The sequence below is a fragment of the Octopus sinensis genome, linkage group LG15 (assembly GCF_006345805.1).
Source record: "Octopus sinensis linkage group LG15, ASM634580v1, whole genome shotgun sequence".
NCBI lineage: Eukaryota > Metazoa > Mollusca > Cephalopoda > Octopoda > Octopodidae > Octopus > Octopus sinensis.
Window position 1 is genome coordinate 44,767,240 of NC_043011.1, and position 13,347 is coordinate 44,780,586.

The window sequence follows — 13,347 nt, forward strand, 5'->3', positions numbered from 1 at the left end:
TGTGCGTATTATTTTTTTATTCTTTTGTTTGTCATTTGACTGTAGTCGTGCTGGATCTCAACCTTTAGTCGAAAAAAATTGACCCCAGGACTATTCTTTGTAAGCCTAGTACTTATTCGTTGCTTGTTTCGCCGTTGGGGGTCTAGATGTTGGTCCACCAAAGCAGATCTCACCAAACACACCTTGCCGATGTTTCGACTGCGCCAAACTCCAGAACTCACAGGCATCCCAAGACTTCAGGGAATCTATTGAGAGACACCTGATGGACCTCTTAGAGCCGACCTTCAATGAGGATCACTGGGCCAGCCTCCATGATGCCATGACCGCTGCGCTGAGGAGACGATCGGTTTTGCCCGGAAGAAGAACCAAGACTGGTTTGATGAGAATGATGAAACCATCTCCCGTCTCATCGAAGCTAAACGCCGGACGCGACTGGTCTTCGAGAACCATGCCACTGTGGAGAATAAACGAAAACACCAGCAAGCATCAGCGGAATGCCAGAACATCTGGTGGCAGAGAAAAGCAGAGGAGATGCAAAACTATGCTGACCAACGAGACTTGCATCGCTTTTATGCCGCAACCAAAGAGATCTTCGGCTCCACAAGGTCATCAGTGGGTGGCCTGAAGAACGCAGCTGGCTCTACGATAACCGACACCCAAGGAATCCTCGATTGCTGGAAGTCCCAATACGAGAGCCTACTTAATGGCCACTCACGCACTCCTGACGATCTCCTCCAAAACACACCACAGCTCCCCATATGCCATTGGATGTCCCTGCCGCCATCGCCCCATGAGTTCAACGAGGCATTCAAGCGCTCGAAGCTGGGCAAAACTCCAGGACCAGACAACATTCAGTTTGAGTTTTTCATGCACAGAGGTTCTGAGCTGAGAATCATCTGACGCTCCTTATCCCCGAGATCTGGGAAAGCAAGACTCTCCCAAACGACGTCCGCGATGCAACTATCATCACCATCTACAAGAAAGGAGACCGAGAGGATTACAACAACTATCGAAGTATCTCACTCCTGAGTATTGCAAGCAAGATCTTTGCCCATAACCTACTCTATCGCCTCCTCATTCTCGCGGAAGACTTCCTCCCTGAGTCCCACCGTGGCTTTAAACTCTTGAGGCATAATCGACATGATCTTTTGTGCCCGCCAACTTCAGGAGAAGTGTCAAGAACAACAACAGCCTGCAATGTTCATCTTTTGGAATCTAAAGAAAGCTCTTGAGCAGGTCCCTCGTCATGAAATGTGAGCCGTCTTCGCTCGGTTTGGATGTCCCGAGGACTTCATTGTCTAGGTCCGCTTCCTTCACGACGACATAGTGGGTAGGGTATGCCATCAAAATGCTCTCACAGACCCGTTTCCCATCATTGGGGGGTCTTAAGCAAGGATGCGTCCTAGCACCAACTTGTTTCTCTTGGTACATGGCCGTCATGTTCAACGAAATCCCACTGGACTCACCTTCCATCAACATGAGAGAGGTGTACTATTATTACTAATTCCCTTCAACAGAGGTATGTATTGGTATGTATTGCAAGAAACAGCTGTTTCTTTCTCTAACATTTCATATAGTTTGACCTACACAAGTTAATGTGTGAATAACAAAATAGGAATTTTGATCAAAGTATCAATAAAACTAGATTTTACATCGAATGGCTACGTAGGGTTCACCAGAATAAAATAGTAATCAAAGGGGTCCATTGATAAAAGGAAAATAGTTGAGAACCCTTGAGGGTTAGCTGCTATTAGGCCTAGATAAAAGATAAACGATAAAAGCTGAAGTCCATTACATCTACGTAGCTTTTCAGTTTTAGTTGTAGCCAAAAATTATCTCTTGGACCAGAGTTTCAAATGACCTCGGTTCTTTTGCCTGGCTTTGTCGAGTTATGTTTTATTGGACAGAAAACAACAGAGTGCTTATAATAACCTTCTGGTACTCCTATTGCTTTCATATTGTACTTACTTGACTCAACCGTGACATTTTTATATTTTGTATTCGCTCGATAGTGGTGCACCAATTTAGGCTTGCTTGATGACAAACACTTTTTGCATGTTTTGTTTGCGAGCCGTTTTGTCTATTTCCAGTTTTTCCGAAGCAAAAGCATTACTATGTATATTAAAATGCTTCACAAGGGCAACATAAATGCTGACAATAATTGTGAATGTCATAGCTAAGTCAAGGATAAAGTTTCACCCATTCACACATGTAACTCCTCGAACAAGACTTCTTACGAATTTTCTTTGGATTATATTGTGTCAAAGTTGACTGAGTTAAGCCATGATTATGCAAATATATATTTTTGCTCCGAGAAAGAAGCGAAATATATATTATTTTTCTAGTCTGTGTGGTAAGTTTGCTTTCCAACTACACGGTTTCACGTTCAGTCTCACAGTGTGGCACCTTGGGCAAGTATCTCTACTATAGTCCCGGGTTGACAAGTCGAACAAAGCCTTGTCAATGGATTTGGTGAACGGAAACTGAAAGAAGCCTACCGTATATATATATATATATATATATATATATATATATATATATATATATATGTGTGTGTGTGTGTGTGTGTGTGTGTGTGTGTGTGTGTGTGTATGTACACACACACAGGCACACGTGTGTTTTCGTGTTTGTCTCCACCGCTTGACAACGGGTCTTGTTTTGCTTATGCCCCCACCCCTAAAGAGACCGCTAGAATAAGTACTAGGGTCGATTTGTTCTGTTAAAGTCCTTCAGGGCAGTGCCCCAGCATGGCCGCAGTCCGATGACTAAAACAAGTAAAAGATAAAAGATAAAAATCTTATTCCGATCTCAAAATAATCCAAGTCATTATGACACAAGCAATTACCTCAGAAATGAAATAAGATTTGAATAAATTTTTTATCAAACTGGGCCGCATATTACCCAACAGTATTCCTGACCTTTAGGTCTGTATCTTGGGGGCCTGTCTTAACTTCGTAGATCGAATGTATTGTTCAGAAATGCTCTTTACCACGTTTTACACTTCTGGATGCAAGCGATCGATACATTTTCAATTTAATTCCGTTCATATAACTTGGACGTATTCATATTTTACGAATCGCATCTAATACTTGATTGGTATAGTATTATATCGATCCTGGAAGAATGAAAACGAAATTGATCTCTCGGGATTTGAACCCTAGATATAAAAAGTTGTAGCTAAATAAGCAGTCATTAATTATTCTGCGTATCCAGTTGCAAAATAAATTGATTTCCCCTATTTTCGAGTTCATCTTAGAAATGTTTTGGATTTAGTGATAAATTGTCATAGCTAAGTCTCGTCTCAGTATCCCGGCTGTGCGTGGAAGTTTCTGCATTTTAAAGAAAGATACTCTAGAAGCATTTATTATTATTATTATTATTATTATTATATTATTATTATTATTATTATTATTATTATTATTATTATTATATTTTTAAAATTAATTTTACCTCTTCCAGTCTGCGAATTGTGGCTATGTTGGGGCATTGTGAATTTGTAATTTGAATGAAACAATTTGTGAATATAAAAAAAACCCCAAAATGGGGTAAAATGAAAAATGGCACAGTGCGCCTGGTACATTACCTAATGTGTTTTCTTATAACGTGCTAGGATGTGATTTGAGGAAGACTTGGTTCTTATTTATAACAGATCCAACGACCGTACGCACGGTTCGCCATTGGCCCGGACTACACATTTAGTGAGAAAGGTGTGTGGTTAGTTGTATCAGTGAATCTAAAGAAGTGGAGGTCACATTTTATTCATTTTATTGTTGTATTGGTGAGGAAGAAAGGGTATGATACCCCTGGCTTTGATATCCTCCGTGACCAATGGGATTAATGTAGTTAAGGATTACTAAGATGTAGGTCGCAGCAAAAAATATGAGCAAAGAAGGATTTCAAGCAAAACAGACGTCTTGGGAAGAAAGGACTGGATGTAATGAAAAATGCAGGGTCTGGGGGATAGTGGACATAATAGGGGTGGGGATAGGTAGACAAGAGACGAGCATGTCAGAATTGCTTGAGTGGAGGTGACATGATACCAGTTTGTTTCTCAGAATAGAGGCCATTGTAATAGTGGTAAAAATCAGAGAGAAGAGACTAACTTGTCGGTGACCCGGAGTTGGAGCGTGTTGGTAGGTGATTTCATGTGAATCAGCTGGGATGACCTTCTTTTGGATGTAGTCCATGGTATTTGTGTGTGTCTAAGATCAGTGTCATCATACCAGATGTAGGAAAATTACTCTAGTGTGGGTCCTATTTAAGTTTTGTTGAGGTTTAACAGCGATGGATTAATCATTGAGCAAAATAAGCATGTACTTAGGGCATCAAGGGAAGCGAGGCTCCACAGAAATAGTAAATGGTTTAGGGCACAAAAGAAATCACTTTAGACTTGCTAAAATAATATTCGAAGTGATTTATATGATCGGAAATATAATTTCGAAGTGTTCATGGTATCATAGTGAGGATCTGGTGTTGTAGTGAGGACTTCGCATATAAAAAAATAGGAGAAAACTTTTCAGATATAAAGTGGAAGTATACAAAAATGAACATTATTTTCCATCTTACTGTTAGTTTTGTTTCATTTTGAAAAACAAAATGTTACGGCTTATTGTTTATATTTTGAATTACATATATATAAAGGGGCACCAAAATATTTTATGGTTATGGGTCTAATCCGGCCTTGGGAGTTAGTAGTCATTAATGGGTTGGGAGAGTGTAAGTATTTTCTAGTCCTGAATAGGAAGGTCAGTCTTTAAGGCAGACATGGGCAACCTTTATCGAGCAGTGGGCCGCGTGAGACAGGAGTTAAGTGGCAGATCACATTCTTCTTTCTCTTTCTCTCTTTTACTTGTTTCAGTCATTTCACTGTGGCCATGCTGGAGCACCGCCTTTAGTCGAGCAAATCGACCTCAAGACTTATTCTTTGTAAGCCTAGTACTTATTCTATCGGTCTCTTTTGCCGAACCGCTAAGTTACGGGGACGTAAACACACCAGCATCGGTTGTCAAGTGATGTTAGGGGGACAAACACAGACACACAAACATACACACACACACACACACACACACACACATATATATACATATATACGACGGGCTTCTTTCAGTTTCCGTCCACCAAATCCACTCACAAGGCTTTGGTTGACCCGAGGCTATAGTAGAAGACACTTGCCCAAGGTGCCACGCAGTGAGACTGAACCCGGAACCATGTGGTTGGTAACCACACAGCCACTCCTGCGCTTAAAAATATTTCTGATAATTTTTTGTTAGGCATTGAACTCAATAACATAAAGCATCGTAACTAAACGTTTCTACACATCCACTGCATTTGACCCTCCAACATGACTGGACTGGTGTGTGTGTGTGTGTGTGTGTGTGTGTGCGTGTGTGTGTGCGTTGTGTGTGTGTGTGTGTGTGTGCGTGTGTGCGTGTGTGTGCGTGTGTGTGTGTGTGTGCGTGTGTGTGTGTGTGTGTGTGTGTGCGTGTGTGCGTGTGTGTGCGTGTGTGTGTGTGTGTGCGTGTGTGTGTGTGCGTGTGTGTGTGCGTGTGGTGTGCGTGTGTGTGTGTGTGTGCGTGTGTGTGTGCGTGTGTGTGTGGTGTGCGTGTGTGTGTGTGTGTGGTGTGTGTGTGTGCGTGTGTGTGTGTGGTGTGTGTGCGTGTGTGGTGTGCGTGTGTGTGTGCGTGTGTGTGGTGTGTGTGTGTGTGTGCGTGTGTGCGTGTGTGTGTGGTGCGTGTGTGCGTGTGTGTGGTGTGCGTGGTGTGTGCGTGTGTGCGTGTGTGCGTGTGTGTGTGGTGTGTGTGTGTGTGTGTGTGTGTGTGTGTGTGTGTGTGTGTGCATACGTATGTTTGTGTACGAGTTTGTACTTGCATAAAAATGAACTGCTTTAGTACATGTTTGTGTGGTTCCGTGAATGATTGCGCGCGCGTGTGTAATCAGAGGGAGAGAGAGAGAGAGAGGGGGGAATGAAAGAAGAAGAAGAGAGAGAACGTCAACGAGGGGGGGGGGAAACAGAAGAATGGCAGGGAAAAGTAGGTGAGAAAGAAAGGAATGAAAGAAAGCGTAAAAGAATAAATGAAAAACCAAAAAGATTAAAAAGGAAACCCTGAAGTTTATTGGTTTTTATGAAGGAATGTCTGATTGAAAGGGTCCAGTGAGTCAGACGACCGTAGAGAGAAAGACAACAAACATGAATGAGAGAGAGAGAGAGAGAGAGGAAGAGAAGACAGTGAAGCAGATAGTTAGATGTGAGGGGGGGGGAATGTGGGAAAGAGACAGATGGAATAGAGAGTGAAAGGAAGACGAAAGAGATAGATAGAAAGACAAAGAAGTGGTGGTGGTGGCTGGAGGATGGTTATAGTTTGATGTAGGAAAGGAGGTGGGGGTGAAAGGTAATGCGCGGGTATGGGAGAGACAGACGTAGAATGTGAGTCGAGAAGGGGAGGAGAGATAGAGACAGAATTAGATAGATAGATAGATAGATAGATAGATAGATAGATAGATAGATAGATAGATAGAAATGAATATCGATATATATATATTGAGAGAGGGAGAGACAGGAGGGGATGACATAGAGGTAAGTAGAATGTAAGAGGAAGTGAGAGGTAGATAGGAAATAGAAAGCAAAATAGAAGTGGAGGGTAGAGAGGTGGGAGAGACATTTGGAGATTGTTGGAAGGATGGGTAGTAGAGAGAGAGAGAGAGTAAGTAGAGCGAGCGAGAGGTAGATAGATAGATAGATAGATAGATAGATAGATAGATAGATAGATAGATAGATAGATAGATAGGTTTTGGAAGATGTCATTAAGTTCAACAGATCTTTGTAATCGTTGTAATACAATATAGTTTCCTAATGTACCTACGCGGTGGTACTAGAGGGATGATGTAGAACAAAAAACACATGGTATAAAAAAATATATATATACACACACGCATATATATATATATATATATATATATATATATATATAATATATATATATATATATATATATATGTATGTATGTATGTATCGCAAGAAGAATGTGGAAGTCATTCTGAGTGAAACAAAGTAAGAAAGAAAAAAAAACAAACAAAACAGCTGGAAGAAGCCTGTCACAACCATAAGCAACAATGAAAGGCAGAAAGGATTCTATGTGGTCGTTGAACCTGCAAGAAATAGCAATTAAATATAATCCCTCTTCTATATGTCACTCTATTGTCTTTTTTTTTTAAAAAAAAAAGGAAGAAGTTAACAGATAATGTCTTCCTATATATACGTTATGTCTGAAAAGTCAGTAGTTAAAAACTTTTGAGGGAGTTTTTACCTACTTATTTCTTGGATTATCTTAATGAATCAAATTAGTTCAACTCACTATATTACATTCATGGGAGAGTTCAAATTCCGCCGAGGTCATCTTTGTCTTTCATCAATTTCGGGCTCGATAATATAAGTACCAGTTATGCACTGAGGTCAATGTAGTCAGTTGAACACCCCCTCCACCCAAATTTCAGATCTTGAGTCTATATTAGAAAGGATTATTTCAATCAACTGATCTTATTAGACTTACTTCCCTTGTTGACTTTTAAATTTAACCACTCCCGTGAGAGGGAAAGTTTTTGTTCGCTCTCGCTCGGATAGTCGAAGTTCTTTCAGTTTCGCTTTATTACATAGGTAAAACTCTACCATATATGTATCTAAATAAAAGTTGTCACCATACCAACAAAGATCATACTCACTCCCTACTGCATACCATTTTGTAATAATACATGTGTGTATGTATGTGCGTGCGTGTATGTATATGTATGTATGTATATATGTATATATATATATAATATATATATATATAATATATATATATATATATATATATAATATATATATAATATACATATATAATATATTAATAAATAAAACATATATATATATTATATATATATATATATATATAATATATTAATAAATAAAACATATGCATATATATATATATATATATACATATATGTACGTACCTACCTCTACATGTATATATTCACGCATATATGAGTACAGGACACCAAAAAAAAACGTCGAACACAATGAGAAACGAAAACAGACACAACCAAAGGAACTGGACATTTTTTTAAACAACAAAAAAATAGAGTACAGGACAAATAACACAAGGAAATATATATATATATATATATATATATATATATATATATTATATATATATATAAAGAAAACAAAATGGAGAAGTATTCATTTATAACAATTGACTTACATCAATTAGTATTCATTAATTCAATGCAAATAGACTGCATCCTATATGTTATTGCCATTGATATTCAAAATATGTAAAAATATTAATATGTAAAAATATGTAAATATGTAAAATATTTTGAATGTCAATGGCAATACCATATAACATTGAAAGCAGAAACAGCTGTTAGATGGATGCCGTCTATTTGCTTTGAATTAATAAATAACAATTGATGCAAGTCAATTGTTGTCAATCAATACTTCTCCATTTTCAGTTTTCTGAATTTAGATTCTTGATGAACCCATATTTATCCTTGTCTTTACAGATATAACCAGGCATCATTTTCCTTTCAGATTTTACCCTTTTTTTTTCCACCTTACAAAATAAATTTTCGTTTTTTGATAAATACTTAGTTAAAGAATAAATCCATTTAAGGTCAAATGTTATCCAGGTGTTGTGTGATATTAGGCCGTTCCCATTCCCTAAACGTAACATACCTTCGATCACATCAAATACATATATGAAGAAGTACGCTAAGCGATCTGCACACCCCAACGCTACGTCGTTGTTATCATACACTGTATTGTCATCATCATTGTTCGACCGTGGTCGAGACAATGGAATTTACCATGCTACGCCAGACTTCACGGTCCATCATGGCATTACGGAGGTCCTGTTGCTGAATGCCTGTATCCCTGGAGATTACATCAGGGTAGGAGAGTGTGCGCCCTCTGGTATTGCGAGTAGATGGCTTCCAGAGGAGAAGAGTAGAAATTACTTCTTTTTCAGCTCTACAACAATGTCCAGCAAACTGGACTCTCCTACCTTTCACTGTATTGTAATTTCCTATATGTTCAGACTTAAAGGATGTGCTTTTGCAGTCTGTTGCTCATGTCTACGATTGGAAGTTTTCTAAACACAGGCATATCTCAACTTACGTCATTTCGAATTCCTTTCAACTTTTCATCGCTTTTATATAAAAAAAATGAAAAATAAAATTCAATATTAGTGGATTTATCCGACTTTGCATCGGTCTCAGCGAACATATTTAAAAGCATTATATATATATATTCATAAAATTAGGATAAAAATCACGTTAATGATAATTATCAAGTACATTATCTACGTTATTTACTTTTGATGGATATTTGCCCTAACCTTTTTTGTTGTTAACACAACGTTTCGGTTGATATACCCTTCACCTTTCATCAGGTGTATTGGGGAAATTTCGAACCTGGGTTCTCATTCCTAAGGTATTTTTCGATGTTCTTGTTGTTGTTGTTATTATTGTTGTTGTTGTTGTTATTTTATTATTATTATTATTATTATTATTATTATTATTATTATTATTATTCAGGTCACTGCCTGGAATCGAACTCGGAATCTTGGGGTTAGTAGCCCGCACTTTTAACCACTACGCCATATGCCCGTGGGCACATATATATATATATATATGTGTGTGTGTGTGTGTGTGTGTGTACGACGTCGTTTTTCGAGTTAAGTCGCGTGTCTTCGAGCCAATTACCAAAGTAGTTTGAGGTAGGCCTGTAATTGGCCATTCCAGAGTTTTGTCTCAAATGTTGTTCACTTCGTCATAACATCCTCCTCTACTACAATTGTATAAACGTGGTCGTTGATTTGGGAGGGTATCGATGATTACTGTAAAATATTGTTGATGTTTTATGTATGACAAGCAATAAAGATCCAGAAATTTCTCATTCGTTACCAGCGAAGACATAGGGTAAACTACCGTTAATCCAGACACGTTTTCCCCTCTCTCCGCTTTTTACTTTCTCACTGTTTTCTTTCCTCATTCCTTGCTATCAAAGGGTGTAGGCTCGAATCGTTAAAAACTTTTCCATTTTTCATAAGCGTCAGATCACTACACCTTGTTTGTTGTTCCCTCATCTGCCATTTGCTCTTTTTATATTTGAACCATGTTTATTAGACACATCGATATATTTCTCAGCAATAACGGATCAAAACCTATGTCCCTGCGCCACCAAATAAAACCTGTTTTCTTAACGATATTTGCTATCTGAGAACAGAACTAATTTTGTATTTCGTACGTAGCTCAAGCATTTATTAACTTATCTATGTTAGCTTCGTTGACCCATTCCAGAAGATCGCAATTATTTCCTCACTCTTTGTTGTATTAACTTGTGCAAGGCGCATGAATGGTTGCGTGGTGCAAAGTTTGCTTCTCAAAAACATGGTCCCAAAAACTTGGTTCCGGGTTCAGTCCCACTGCCTGGTACCTTGATCCTATAGATCTGGGCCGACCAAAGCCTTGCGAGAGGATTTGGTGGCCGGAAATTGAAAGAAGCCCATCGTATATGTATGTATGTATGTATCTTTGTTTTTGTCCGCTACCACCGCCTGGTAACTGGTACTGGTTTGTTTACGTCCTCGTAACTTGGCAGTTTGGCAAAAAGAAACGATACAGTAAGTATCAGACTTAGAAAAAAGTGCTGGGATTGATTTGTTCAACTAAACTCTTTAAAGCGTTACCCCAGCATGACCGCAGTCAAATGGCTGAACGAAATAAAAGCTAAAAGATAAAGATAAATTTCAGCCATAGTTGATCAAAAACTTTACGGCTGCATCATATTTCGTATGTCGTAGCTCAGGCATAATAATTTATTTGTTTCAGCTTCGTTGATCTTTTCCACAAGATCGGAATTATTTCCCTGCCTCTTAGTCGTACGAACTAAACTTCTTCAACATTTCTTTTGATGGTTATCTTTGTCGACAAAGGAACTGCAGTCATTCAATAATTTCATTACGCATTTATGATCAGCGAGTCTCTCCAGAACGAGTCACTGCTTCTCTACATTGAGAGATCATAGTTCCAATACTCCGGATATGTGATTAGAATGTTGCAGGAAAGAACCTCAAGATGGATTCTGCAAACCGAACCAACTGGGTTTACCAAGGGGTAAACCAAGGATGAGATGGGTGAATAAATATCCTTAATACTGTGTAACAAAGGTTTTATATATTTTTGTCTTTGGTGGTTGACTGTTATTTCCTTTTTTTTTTTTTTTATCTAGAAATCAATCATAGGGAATGCCTACTATTCCCTTCAAACTCTGCTTTTGTGACCTGGACATCAATGTTTTGAAACGGAGCTATTTTCCATTACATCTCAGACTGTTTCTGCGCCGAGTTGCAGATGTAGAAATATCATAATAGCAAATATTCTGCTCGGTACTACAGTTTTGCTTGTCGGTTGCTTGACGTTAATCACTTGAGTAATGGCTGACAATATGTGCCTCTCTGATCATGTGCAGGAGTAGTGGTGGAGCATCATAGCCATGTGTTGAGAGAAATTCTTTGGGGTTTGAATAAATGTAAAATAAGCAAACTTTGAAGGAAATATTAGCCATTCTTCATACTTTCTAGGGGTAAGCAAATAAATTATAATAGTTGCTACCCGAGGACAAAAATCATATTACACAACCTCAACCGATCACGCTTAGGAATCCAGCCAAAAAGTGTAATGACAATTGCTTCTTAAAGGACTCTATGGAGGAGATGCCCAAGGACTCTATACCCGCGGCCTTTCCTGGAATAGTGGGTTGAGAAAATGGATGGTTGGATGGATGGATTTTTATTTTCACATATAGTTCCTTGCAGTTTCATCTGCCATTTCTCTAGAGTTATCTGTGATTCCAGATCGATAGCAGTTCGATGATATTCAGAGACTATAAAGCCAAATGATTTATATAGCTGTTATAACAATTTACTGCATGAACTATTTTGAATCACAAAAATAATTTTCTAAATAATGAAATAATTTAGGTCTAAAAGAGTTAATTGATGAACTAAAATAAATAGCAATTTCCATTAGAGATAAAAATTAACAGTTTACAAAACAAACTAATTGCTTGTTTTTCATTAGAATTCATAATGTGGTCAAATTAAACCACACTAGCCTTTTTGCCCCACGGCTGGTCGCTGTAACATATTTAGACGTTATCTTTTGTCATTTATTATCTTTTAATCGTTTCAATCAGTGGACTGCGGCCATGCTGGGGCACCACCTTGTGGTGGGTATTAGTCGAACAAACCAACCCTAGTACTTAGTATGTTATATTTTTTCAAATCTGGTGTTTATTCTATCGGTGTCTTTTGCCGAACAGCTAAGTTTCGGGGGACATAAGCAAACCAACACCGGTTGTCAAGCGCTGGGGTATGTGAACTATCACACACACACACACACACACACACACACACACACACACACACACACACACCACATTCACATACACGTATGTATATATACGACGGGCCTCTACACATTTTCCGTCTACCAAATTCATTCACAAGACATTGCTCAAGGTGCTGCGCAGTGGGACTGAACCCCAAACTACGTATTTGCAAAGCAAGCTTTTTAACCACACAGCTGTGGACGTCGTTATTATTATTTATTTCTTTTTACAATTTTGTCAGAAAAGTAGGGACAGCGCCTAAAATCCTTTATTTTTTTCATGGTCTCTGAAGTCGGGTAGAGGAAACGGGAAGGTTATCCTTAAACCGGAGATCTCGCATGAATGCTTCCAAAAGAGTTTTGCCCCCCCCCCTACTAAAGACATTCAAAGATCATGAGGTGACGTTAAACCAGATGATAGATTATTATGTCGACTACCTAAGAATTCAGGATGCGCAAAGGCAAAAGAAGCACCGCAAAGCATTTCGCTTACCATGCAGTTTACCGTCGTAAAAAAATTGAAAGTAAATTCTCAGGAAAAAAAAAAAAGTAAATTGCGACAGAAACCGGAAATGACGATAGTGACATACCATAATTTCATAAGATAATATAAAGAATTCCCTCTTTGTATCACGTCAACGAACACCTACATGTGTTGCACCTTCTATTAATGTGTTAAATATTTCAGAAATAGCTGATGGGGTACATCGTTCCAGCGTATTATATACCCAGCAACGAACACTACCGAGAAGGCAATTCGGTGGCTTTCGTGTTGACTCATGATAAGCAAACACACTTACATGTGAGCAATGCAATACGAGGGAGTACTGAAAAGTTTCTGGCTTTAAAGGTGTCACGAAAGGCTTGGTTTAGAGACCCAACTTTCCGAGCTCTTTTACAGAGCTTAGAAAAACT

General features: G+C 38.5%; 1 long non-coding RNA gene across 1 annotated transcript in view; it reads left to right on the plus strand.

The window, feature by feature from the left end:
* LOC118766432 overlaps positions 1–11,674 on the plus strand; it is a 27,222-nt gene extending 15,548 nt beyond the window's left edge. The window contains exons 2-3 of the long non-coding RNA XR_005002364.1: positions 4,208–4,213; positions 11,475–11,674. This is a non-coding gene — a long non-coding RNA (uncharacterized LOC118766432). The remainder of the gene's footprint in view (positions 1–4,207; positions 4,214–11,474) is intronic.
* Positions 11,675–13,347: the final 1,673 nt, after the last annotated feature.